Genomic DNA, 12,503 nt, shown 5'->3' on the forward strand with positions numbered 1-12,503 from the left:
TGCAACACTGACACAATTATGTTTTTGATACATATTAGATTTCCTGTCTAGGTTTGAGTTTGAAAAGGATACTTTGAACTTAGAAATATATAGCAAAAATCTTTGGAATTTTACTTTTTTGCTAAATCCAGTGGCATTAACGCTCTTATCTGTAGGTCAGACAAGGATATTCTTTTTTCCATCAGAGAATATCCACCTCACCTCAGAAAAATCCTGCTTGCAATTTTATTCATTTCTTCTACAAATATTGAACAAGTATGTTTTCTGCCAAGTCACTATGTGGCATGCCAAAATGTCCTCCACATTTTTTTCCACACCTCCACTTACTCAAGAGAGCATAATAGTTAAAAATCATTGCTTCTGAAGTTAGCCTGTTTAGCTTTGAACACTTAGTAGTTATGTAACCTTTGTCAAGTCATTTAAACTCTTGAAGACTCAGTTTCATCATCTTAAAAATGGTGAAAATAATCAGCTAAAAGAGCTGGGATGCTTTTTAATGAGGCAATAGAACTCTCAGCATGGCATCTGGTACAGTAAATGCTTAATAAATGTTAATTATTATGTAACCCAACCAAGGTCTTAGGGCAGACTTACCCAGTGTGCATTCAAAAACAAATACAATTCCAGCAACATGAAATACTCAGACTTATTGTCACTTTATAAAATTTCCCTTTACAACCCCTATATGTTGTAAATTCAGCACCTTATTTCTCTGAATTCTTCCTTATGTTATTCTTCAGATTGACATTCTGAAAGATCCTTGAAGTCAGAGAGGATGTCATAGCCTCTGGATTCCATACACCAGATTCAGTGTGGTGCCTTGTGCTTATTTTGTGTGCAGCATGCATTTGTTGACTAAATTGTCTTTGTCATTCTCATGCCCTACTAGACTGTGGCCTCTTTGAAAGCTGTGACCTTGACTTATTCATCATCATGCTCTCTGTTTCCAACACAGTGCCTCAGTCATAACAGATGCTCAGTCATTCTCATTTGAAGGAATTAATTGTGTGGCTCAGGGAAAATTCAGATTTAGGCTGGACTATGCTCGCAGTAAGAGTGTAGGTATTTTCCTTTATTAAAAAATTTTAAAGAATGACTAAATAGGGCTCTTTCTGGCTTCCGTAAGAAAGACGATTTATTGGTTGTGTATGTTTCTTGCTTCTTCTCTGCCTCTCCGGAAATTTACCCTGTAAAGTTGCCAAGGAAACACTAACAGCTTAAGCCTGGTAGAGGAGGAAGATGCCTCATTAATAAACTCAGCTTCATTATTTGGATGCTTGCCTCAAGGAGCTGGTGTTCTGGGATGAAAGATTGTTTCCATTAAGCCTTATGTAAAAAACTGAATGATTTTTTAAAAGAAATTTTGTTTTCTGACTGTTACTCATTGCCAGTGCTATGTACCTACACACTATGAAATATTACATAAAAATAAACATTATTGATTTTTAGTTTAATGTATTTGAACAGTTTATTAATGCTCAGCACATATGTTATATAAAGTTATCAAGCATTGATTTATTTATTGTGCAATAATTAGGGTATCAGGTGTTTAATTTGAAGTATTGACAGTATTTCACCAGAAGATAAACTTAATATATTGTTTATTATCTATTAAATCAGTTTGTGTATTTTCCTTCTTATGAACTAGAAACTCTGGGATATATAGAAATGTATTGCCTCAAGATAATATAGAGTTGAGTGTCTTTTTTAAGGAGGATATCTCATTAGTGATGTATAATGGAAAAAAATGTACACTGTGCTTGGGGTTATAACACCCAGGATTTCAAAGCTTCTTTGGAGCATTTACCGGCTGTGTGATCTTGGGCAAGTCATTCATTAACTTGTTCATTCAGGCATTCGAAAAAGATTTGGTGTACAGATACTATTACCTTGAGCCATGCTTTCAAAGTGATACATTTATACAACAATTAGAAATACTTCATCATTTGTATACTCTGAGACTTGGCTTTTTTAGGTATAAAATTATATTACCCGCTTTACTCATTCAGTCAGTCATTCATCCATTCAAAAAGCACTTGTTGAGCTCCATGTGCGGCAAACTACTCTAGAGGCTGATGAGTGGTGTTCATCCCTTGCTGAACTCCTGACAACACTGTTCTTTTACCTTTACTCCTTTGGGCTTGGAGTGGTTATTATGACTTTCCGTCAGTCTCCATGCTTCACATTCCACTGGATCCATTAAACCCTCCATACCTCTATAAAATATCCTCTGGTTAAATGCTCTTTTACATTGTTTTTGAGTTTGCCTTTTGTTTCTGGGTAGAACCTTCACTGATTTAGACAGTTAGTTATATTTGGCTTGTTTTTTTTTTTTTTTTTTTTGCGGTACGCTGGCCTCTCACTGTTGTGGCCTCTCCCCTTGCGGAGCACAGGCTCCGGACGCGCAGGCCCAGCGGCCATGGCTCACGGGCCCAGTCGCCGCAGCACGTGGGATCCTCCCAGACCGGGGCACGAACCCGCGTCCCCCGCATCGGCAGGCGGACTCCCAACCACTGCACCACCGGGGAAGCCCTTGGCTTGTTTTTTACACAGCAATGGAGCCAGTGTGGCTGGGTGGCATCGGAAAGAAGGATATGGCAAAAGACAAGATCAGTGAGGTGGGCAAAGCCAGATCATCACAGGGCTTGCATGACATAGTAATAAGTTTGTATTTTGTTCTAAGATTAGTGGAAACCATGGCGGGGTTTGGATCATGGGAGTAATCTGAGCTAATGTGCATTTTAAATAGATAGCTCTGACTGCAGTGTGGAGAATATATGAGGAATGAGGATAAAAGAACAGATGCAGGGACAACAGTTAGGAAGATCACTCTTCAGCCCAAGGGAGAATATTGTTGATTTGGTCCAAGGGATCAGGTTGGTAGTAATGCAGGTGGTAAGAAATAGTCTAATTCAAGCCATATTTTAAAGATAGAATTGGCAGGATTTGCTGATGGATTTGGACCTAAGAAACTGGGTAAATGGTGATGTCAAGATGGACAGTACTGGGACAGAAACCTAATTTGGGGGAGGTTCTGAGGTGAAAATCAAGTTTGATTTTGTATTAAGTTTTAGATAACTGTAATACACCCAAGTGGAGGTTGTAAGCAGTGTAAATCTCTGAGGATAAAAGGAATCCAGAATTCATTAGCATACATGGTACTTAGAAGCCATGGTACTAAATAAAATTACACAGAAGGTGAAACTCAATGGATACTAAGACCAAAAAAAGTATTTCAAGAAGGATGGAGTGGTTAACTGTGTCAAATGTGGCTTAGAGACAAGAAAAATGATGATGAACATTGACAGTTGATTCAGCTAATTAGATGTCATTGGCAGCCTTGATAAGAGGGGTAGCAGTGATGTAGCAGGGACAAAAGCCTGCATCGAGAGAGAATGGAACATGAGGGACATTTGGGGGAATTTTTCCATAAAAGGGATGAGAGAAATGCTTAATTTTGATATTTTGAATATATGAATTTTGTAAACTTCTCTACAAACATAAAATACCTCATCATATTTTTAAAGACCTTGAAACATTTTAAATATAATAATTCAGTAAATATGGTTGATGTTTTACTATTTTATATTGATTTCACTATACTAATATATTTTTGATAGATTGTTTAGTGCATGAAAATGTACTCTATTTTGAAATATAATCACTTTCCTCTAAAGATATTCTAAAATAATTGCAAATTACAAATATGCATAAATCAAATTTCAAAATACTCATAGCTGGGAACAATATTGTAATGCTTTTAAGTATTTTCATATTATATAAGGTGATTATTTAGAAGAGTAGTACTTGAAAACTTGATATTAACTTTAAATGTAACTATTAGGTTTTAAGATATTCTGGGTCTGGTGGCATGTGCAATGTTAGATTCAACTGACTGCTTAGAATTTTCTATTCTTCATTTTTAATGTATTTGATACCCAAGCTACCTTAACATCTTTTCCTTGGCCGTAACTGGCTGATCCTACTCTTCAGGGATAAAAATAAGGATCCAGCGATAGCCCTGAGTGAAACCTCAACTTCTAATATCCTCCTTTTTCCCACCTCCACACAGAGGAAGCAAGATTTACATCTGAACTTAATGACCTGCAGGGCAAACCACATGATTAATCCCTATAGCTCCATCATTCAAATTGTCTGTCAAGGGAAAAATATGTCAACTTTTAGAGCAAGGGAAAAAGGTGCAGATGGGCAACCAACAGCATCAGTGCAGCACAAAGTAGAGTTTATTTTAAACCTGGGTGGAGGTGATACCCATGCTCCAGGCTGCCCTCAAATCTCACTCTGCTTAGAGCTCTGACACTGACTGCTCCACTGCATCTGTGGCTCGCCCTTCCCAAGCCTTAAGACTTCTGATTCATGGGTAAGCCTTGAATTACCAGGTTGCCATCTCAGAAGCAGGGTTTTCCCATATTAAAAGAGACTGACTCTATACAGCTTGTGTCAAGGACTGCTAATAACCTCGCTCAGGTATTTGACACCTTGGAGAGGGAAGTGAAACTTTCATTACCTGAATTTTCTTTTTAAGAAGTGAATTGGATTCCATAATTAATAGATCCTAGTTTATTTGTTTCTGTGTAGATAACAGCAGCCCGTATAAAGGAGGCTATATAATGCTGATATTAAGCAGCAAGCTGTCCCTGAGCAGCAGCACGTGGGCAGGTGCCAGGTTGGCTTGCCACTCTTCTGTAGATTTGACTGGGAAGGAGACAATGATTCCAAATGGATCGAAAGAGTATATTACATATACAGCATAAACAAAGTCTCCATGGTGTCAGCTTTCCACACCCCTAGAAGGGCCAGGACTAGGGTGAGACAAGTAAGGTACTTAGGGCACAAAGTTTAAGGAGTCATTCACTCTCAGGATTGTACAAGTGTCAGCTTGTTTTTGCAGATGTCTAAGAATGAGGTGCCTAGGGTATAACATTTAAGGAGGCACTCACTCTCAGGATCCTGCAAAGGCAGGATCAGCACCTGTATGACCCTCAAAATGAGTGCCTCCTTAAATCTTGCGCCTTAGTCACATCAGTAGCCTAAATCCAATCCTGTACGTGGTCGCTAGGCCCACAGGACAACACTAAATTGAATGAGCCAGATGACAGACAACAAGAGTGACAGGCTGCTCTGTTGGGGAGGAGCCCACTCCATATTGCACCTTAGCAGTTTTATAGCCTGCAGATGGATCTGGGGATGGGGGAGATGAGTGCAGTGGAAAGTTCCATGCCTCATTGGTGCCAGGGAGGAGAATGAGAAACAGCCACGTGTAAGGTCTTCATGACTTGCTTACCTTGTCATGTTCCTGGGAGGTCCACAGGATATTCCACCAAGACATGGGCCAGCCTAAGGTTAGCCTTGCCTACATGGCCCATGTGGATATGTGCAAGGTCACCAGAATGCCAGGATAAAGCTGTTCTCCTACAACTGGTATTAAAAACACAGGTTTGGAGTCAAACAAATATATTTTGTAACCCCACTTCTTAATAGCTGTGTGATATTGGGTAAATCATATGAACCTTTTAACCTAAGTGAGAAAAGAAATAACTACTTTATAAGGCTCTTATAACTACCCTATAAAACGGTTTATAATGTATATAAAGCATTTAAAGAGTGCCTGCATGTAGTAAATGTTCAGTAAGTAGTTATTATTTTATTAGCTATTAAATCTAAATGAATATGATGTACAACATAGTTTTTAAAAATTCCATAATGTAGTAAAAAGTCAAAGTTTGTTTTAATCAAACAAATAACATTATTACCATAGTAAGTTTAAAAACTATCTAGGAAATCAATGTTTTTACTTTTTAGTGTCTCCTTTTTAGTTATCTATATAAAAATACATGTAAATAACAAGATAGACAAATTTGTCAAAGATTTAAGTTATATTTTGTAGATAAGATATTCAGCAACCATCAGAAAGACTGACTCACTTTCAGCTATTTTCAGAGTTTCTCAAGGGATTTATTTCACCTATTAATTTTACAACATAAATGCATTCATGCACACTTATGCTTGTTATTCACACCTGAAATTTTTTTTTGCATCAAGTGATAGATAAGCCATGTTTAACTTGGGCATCTATCCAAGTAGGACACTCTCTCTCAACTTACACTCAAAATAGAAAATAAGATCAAAAAAAAGGTTTTTAATTAAAAGAATAAACAGAACAAAACAATATATCTGTATTCTCTTTAGAGCCATGAGTTCATAATTTCTTTAATTCAACATGTTAAAAAACAGAAATACCAATGCCTTTTCCATTCACCTTCAAAATTCTATTGTTGCTTTATTTTTTTTCAAGACCATGACTATCATGAAAAGTTTAAAATTTTACAGATCTGAGCATTGGCCCAACTTTTGTATGATGGCGAGAAATCATCATGGTAGAACTTTTAATTAACAAGATGACAAAATGCCTCAACTAAACTGCTAAACTATTTTTTTCTCTGAATTAATTTCCCTATTATCTCTGATAATGTCATCAGAAATTCTATTGTTAACATAACTTATATGCCTTTCTATGAATAACGAAGGTATTAACTCAAAATGTACTTAACACCTTTTTTTTTTTCTTTTCATTTAAAATGTGCTTGGAAGAAACCTTTCATGTGAATAGAACTTTGTTTTTTGTCATGGTCATTACAGGAGTATTATCAAAAAGTGCAAAGGGCTGTGTGTTTTATTTTCTGTTAATCTAATACTTTAGCCATTTTATTACCATTTTATTTCACTCCATGAAATTATAAAACAATTTTTAGATTATATTTTATCTTTGGATTCAAAAGGAATGCTAATTTTGTTTGCCAATTTATAAATATGTTTCATGCTTAATTTTATTGTATACTGACATGATTTACTTAGATAATAGAAATGTTAAAGATCACCTAAGATCAAATAATTTAGATGATTTGATTGTTTATGGTATGCGTGGTGTTGGAATAAAGAATTTCAGTAGGATGGAGAGGGAGGGCCTTTTCAAAGTAGACTTAATATTGCAGACGTATTAATTACGATCTTTTAGTGTTTGGGAGCCAGAAACTTATCTTAAAGTTGCAGGCAGGGAGAACATCCAGTTTCAAACATTGCTCAAATGATAGTATCAAGGACTTAGACACTCCCATTATATCTTATAGAATCCATATTGCCTTACTTCTCTGGCAGGCCCCTACAACATTTGAAGCAATTTTTATAAGCCTCTTTTAGAACTAGAATGGGGAGGGAAGAAGTTCCTCAAAGGGATGCTGGGTAGGAAAAAATATTATATACAATATATGCATTATGAAGAAGACAGTAAGTTTCTTGGCAAGCATTCTTGTGGTTGCCTTATCATTCATGGCCCTTAATAAAATATGCATGCAGAAATTCATCACTCATCGACTTCCTGTTCAAAGTCAGCTCCTTCAGATGGAAACTTTTACCACACCATCCCTTCCTTCTTCCCTGCCCTGCCTTTAATGTTTCCTTCACATGCTCATTAGAGTCCCATATTTATTTTTAAGATTCCCCATTTTTGAGATACCAGTGAAATGATGTAATTGAGTCCCAAGTGAATTAGTAGCATGTCTTCTTTTTTTTTATTAGTTTCTGCTTTATAACAAAGTGAATCAGTTATACATACACATCTGTTCCCATATCCCTTCCCTCTTGCGTCTCCCTCCCTCCCTCCCACCCTCCCTATCCCTCCCCTCTAGGTGGTCACAAAGCACCGAGCTGATCTCCCTGTGCTATGCGGCTGCTTCCCACTAGCTATCTACCTTACGTTTGGTAGTGTATATATGTCCATGCCTCTCTCTCGCTTTGTCACAGCTTACCCTTCCCCCTCCCCATATCCTCAAGTCCATTCTCAAGTAGGTCTGTGTCTTTATTCCTGTTTTACCCCTAGGTTCTTCATGACAATTTTTTTTTTTAGATTCCATATATATGTGTTAGCATACGGTATTTGTATTTCTCTTTCTGACGTACTTCACTCTGTATGACAGACTCTAGGTCTATCCACCTCATTACAAATAGCTCAATTTCGTTTCTTTTTATGGCTGAGTAATATTTCATTGTATATATGTGCCACATTGGCATGTCTTCTTAATGATATCCAGGTGTTGGCTGTTTCTCTGATCATAGATATTTAAATTTCTTTTCCTTCTATCTTTACTCAATTATCTTTCTTTCATCTTTGATTTCTTACTGCAATACATTTCCTCAGGTTCCTCAAACCTATCCATTTAACTAGATGCAAACAGATAAGAAGTGACCAGGGTCACAAGAAAGAAACTTTTTAGCAAAAACTGTAACATCAGTTTAGCCCCAAACTCCTATTCATCTACCTATGAGCAGACAGTTTGTTGTTGTTGTTTTGTTTTTTCATTTGGGAGCAGTGGGGGGATGGTTTAAAAATTAAAACAGTTGCAAACATTAAAGTCCTGAGAGATTTTACTTAAAAACCTAAAATTCTAGCTTCTTTTGAAAAAGCCATATGATTAGTAACCCTGGGACCAAAGCCGTACAACTGATAAGGCTGAGCTCTAGTTCCTAAATCAGTGCACTTGCTCTCGAGTTTGTCACAGCATCACCCATTTCTTCATTTGTGATACCTTTGTCAATTGTAATCATTTCTCAGGCATGATCTACTGTGTACCGATTTAAGATTAGAAATCAATCCTTATAAAAGAATAGCTAATCTGTCCATATCTGTTAATATTTTCATCTTCTATGTATAGTAATAGAGTGAACTGTAGATAATTAGATTTTTTTGTACTTTAAGCGTTTTCCATGGGTTCAGTATTTGCAAATAATATGTTAAATTGCACTTTCATTAAATTTTCTTTTTTCTGTTCTGCCCTCAATCAATTCAGCTTCTTAGAGAATGAAACATCTGCTTTCCCACCTAGATCCATTTTCTTTACATATTTCAGGAATAATTAGTCTGTTTGTATTTTTTTCTATTTACAGATTATACAGAGTTGGAGAAAATATCTAGATTTTTAGATATGACAATTGGTAAAGCATTACAGTGGGTAAGATTGTCTCAAAACAAAACAAAAATATAGCTGAGTGCCCTAACTTTGTAGCTAAAGAAAATATTACACTGTGGGACTGGGAAATTCTCCATGCTGTTGAGTAGCATTTTACAATCAACCCCTCTCCCCTTTTCAGGATATCGAATCCCTAACAGGAGGGCTGACTGGTTCTAAGGGGGCTGATCCACCGGTAAGTTAGATTCTTCATTAAATTTAACTATTGACAAAATGAATTATGTACATACCAGATCATCAGAGTTACTTGTATACAATTTGTTATACAGGTAACTTTTTGAAATAGTTTCTTTCAAAACTTTATAGCTATTGCAGTAACTAATACAAAAATGTGAACTTGCTCTGAGGTGTCATTTAGTGTTTTAAAAAGTTTTAATACTTGTAAAATTCATCTCCATACATTGATTCTAAAAATAAGAATAAAAGCTTCATTAGTATGTGTAAACACCTTATGTCCTGCTAATGGGCTACAAAAAAAGTTAAAACTGTTTGGAACTTGAGAGTTTACCATTGTAAATAAGTGTATGATTTCAGTTGCAATATACTTTCTAGTTACTGAGAAAAAATTATTTTATCAGCCCCTTTTTTTCACAGTATTGATTCTTGATATTGCTGTTTCTTTCCTGCTTTACCCAGGAAGCTTCTAGAAAATTGGAGAAAGAGCTTGAAAGTTTTAAATGATTATCATTTTTAGGCAATAACAAGAGATTGATAGTCTAGTATTGGAACATTGTAGTCCTTTCTGTGATGTCTGATTTCAGAAAACATTGAGTAAAACAACATTCCTGTGATTTCATGCTTGAGGCACAAACATGAGTTCATGGTGTATATCTAAAGTTATAAAATTCAATTTGTTTCAACAAACAGCCAATGCATAAATTTGTATCACTGCTTGCTTTTCACTTAGCACTGCGAGGTTTAATGTGGAACACACAGAATCCTGTGTTGTCAGTTTTTAGCTATACTTCATCTAGGCATCTAGCTGAAGTATATAACTACTTTAAGACACCACTGAAGTGTTAAAAAGATAACTTTCAATTGTAGCTCTTTCTCTCCTGTCTCACTCTAATGTGTCTCATGATGTTGTCTAATCTGCTCCTAAAGTAGGCTAAACAACATATTTTAGTCCTTTCCCGTCCTTTTATTTTCATTGTCTAAATGTATGCAGGAAAAAAAATGTACTGTCTTCAGATAGCTGCTTCTATTTAGTCCCTGAACCTATTATACTGCAGCATAAGACAAGATGAAATGTAAGTCAGTATAGTAGTGTAGGTGACTGCTTATGTGATGTAATTTCATCCTGCTGCTTTGCGTTATGTTTGTGCATAGCATTCAACTTTTATTAGAAGAATAAATCCATTTCCTTTAAAATACCTACCTCACTGTTCACTGATTCCTAAAAGAATTCTGCGATTAGAGATATGTTGGTTTTAAGAGGATTTGTCCCTTGTTCAAAACTAAACTAAACTAAACACCTCTCTTCTGCATGTGACGATAAAACTCTTACCTGCTATTTACATGTTAAAATAAATTAGTTTATCATATCCTTTCAAGAAAGCAAGTTTCTAAACATGGAAGATTGAGTCAGCATAAATCCTAGTTACTGAAAGAAGCCCCTTACAGGGGAAAAAGGTCACAGAAAGGAAAGATGGTGACCTAAAGGCGAACTTAATCAACTTCATTCCCAAAAGCTAAAAGTGAACTGTATATTTGTCTGTATTTTTATACTACATGTATGTATGTCTTTTTTTGTTTGGACATAATTTATAATATTATGAAGATATAGGTTCTCTCTTGGCCATCCCTTACCATGATGATGGGTGTTTTATACTGCTACCTACATTTTCTGAAATTCAATGACAGTGCTTACTTTATAACTTTTTGTAAAGTGGAAAACATCACACAAATGTCAGAGTACATAAGAGCTTAGACAATCTAGGGTGTTAACAGTATACATACATTTAGTGTTTCCCATTGTTAAAGAGATATTGAGAGGATATTACCAAGAGCTAGGTAATAAAATCACTTTTTAATCTTCTATAAAGCTTATATAAAGTAGTCTTAAGTATGAAGGTAAAATGGTAATGGTGTCTAGAGTTGCTTCAGTCATTTAAGAATAAGGCTTTGAATTAAGCTATTGTTTTTGCCCCCAGGTTAGAAAACTGAAAGTCAGATTAAATTACACATAACCTAAGTCCATTTGAAGTTTCATTTTACTTTTTCTTTCTTTAAAAAAAGGCCTTTATAATAGATTATCTGAATACTGTTATCAATTATCCATTTCTAAAGTTGTGTCTTTTTTATAAATGTTGACAGTGTATTACTAAACCCATTCTATGATGAAAATTTCATTGGTAAGAAATTCAAGTTCCTATAATTTTTTCTCATTGAACAGTGTATATAAAGTGTTGAATGAATGGTCTCTCACAAGGATATGTAGCTGTGGAGTAATTACTTTACTAGTGTAATAGAAATATCAGATACATCTTTAAATATAAATGGTATATTTAAAAATTGAAAATTTTTCTGTGGGTAGATATAAATATTATTTCTGAAGCATTAGAAAAAAGTGAATTTTGCATTTTTTCAAATAATAAGCATGTATAAAAAGTGTCAAATTTGCAACTGTCATTATAAATAAATTTGCGTATCTGATAAGAATAAATTTGAGTAACTCCAGGAATATAGTTTGCATTAATATTTTTAACAATAAATGTTAAATAGGTTTTTTGAAAATTCAAGAAGTCTCAGGTTTAATGCTAATAATGAAAGAGAGAATCACTCATTCATTATTTTCAGGGGCAATTCAAGAAGTTTTATAATGGCTTTCTTCTGAAAAGAATTTCAAAAAGTATGTTTTTAAATTTGTAAACTGGAAATCAGTTGCTGCTGCAAATAGAACTTGCAGAGTTTTCTAAATCACATAGTTACCTTAGAAAATAAACCCTTCTATCATTAAGAAAAATATTGTCCATTATGTTAACTTAAAATTGTCTTTGAAAATTTGTATCTAAGATATTCTACATTCTGCATATATTTTTCATTCACAAAAATTAGATCACAGATTAACCTCCAGTGTAAAAACATAGCATATATTTACATATAAAAATAAAAAGAAGGAAATAGATAATTAAAATCTAAAGGATAAAATATCATTATTAAGTGCTTTTTTAATATACCATTTTTCTATAGTGTTTTAAATTTAAAATATTAACATTATTAAAAATGAAAAGCTCATGAAATGTAAGGTGTCAGGGATATCCCTCATTATCAAGTTGTCAGGTCATCAGGCCAGCCATTAGGAAGGCCAGGGTAAGGTCTAGGTAACTCAGTTTCTGATAGCCAAGGGGATTTTAGATGCTGAAAAACAGGTATAAAGCATGAATAGTTAGTTATACTGCTATACCAGCTGAACCTGGTATGTGGAGAGCTGTGGATATGCCGGTCCGTGTGGTACCA

The 12,503-nt window shown here is 35.0% G+C and overlaps 1 protein-coding gene across 11 annotated transcripts in view; it reads left to right on the top strand.

Annotated features, from left to right (window-relative positions):
• PPFIA2 (PTPRF interacting protein alpha 2) overlaps window positions 1–12,503 on the top strand; it is a 407,328-nt gene that overhangs the window by 14,069 nt on the left and 380,756 nt on the right. For 4 of the 11 annotated variants that reach the window (XM_060111675.1, XM_060111678.1, XM_060111677.1 and 1 more), the window contains exon 2: window positions 9,166–9,219. The exons of the other annotated variants lie outside the window; for them this stretch is intronic. The gene's annotated coding sequence lies outside the window, so the exon portion shown is untranslated. The remainder of the gene's footprint in view (window positions 1–9,165; window positions 9,220–12,503) is intronic. 11 annotated transcript variants of the gene reach the window in all.

The sequence above is a fragment of the Mesoplodon densirostris genome, chromosome 11 (genome assembly GCF_025265405.1).
Source record: "Mesoplodon densirostris isolate mMesDen1 chromosome 11, mMesDen1 primary haplotype, whole genome shotgun sequence".
NCBI lineage: Eukaryota > Metazoa > Chordata > Mammalia > Artiodactyla > Ziphiidae > Mesoplodon > Mesoplodon densirostris.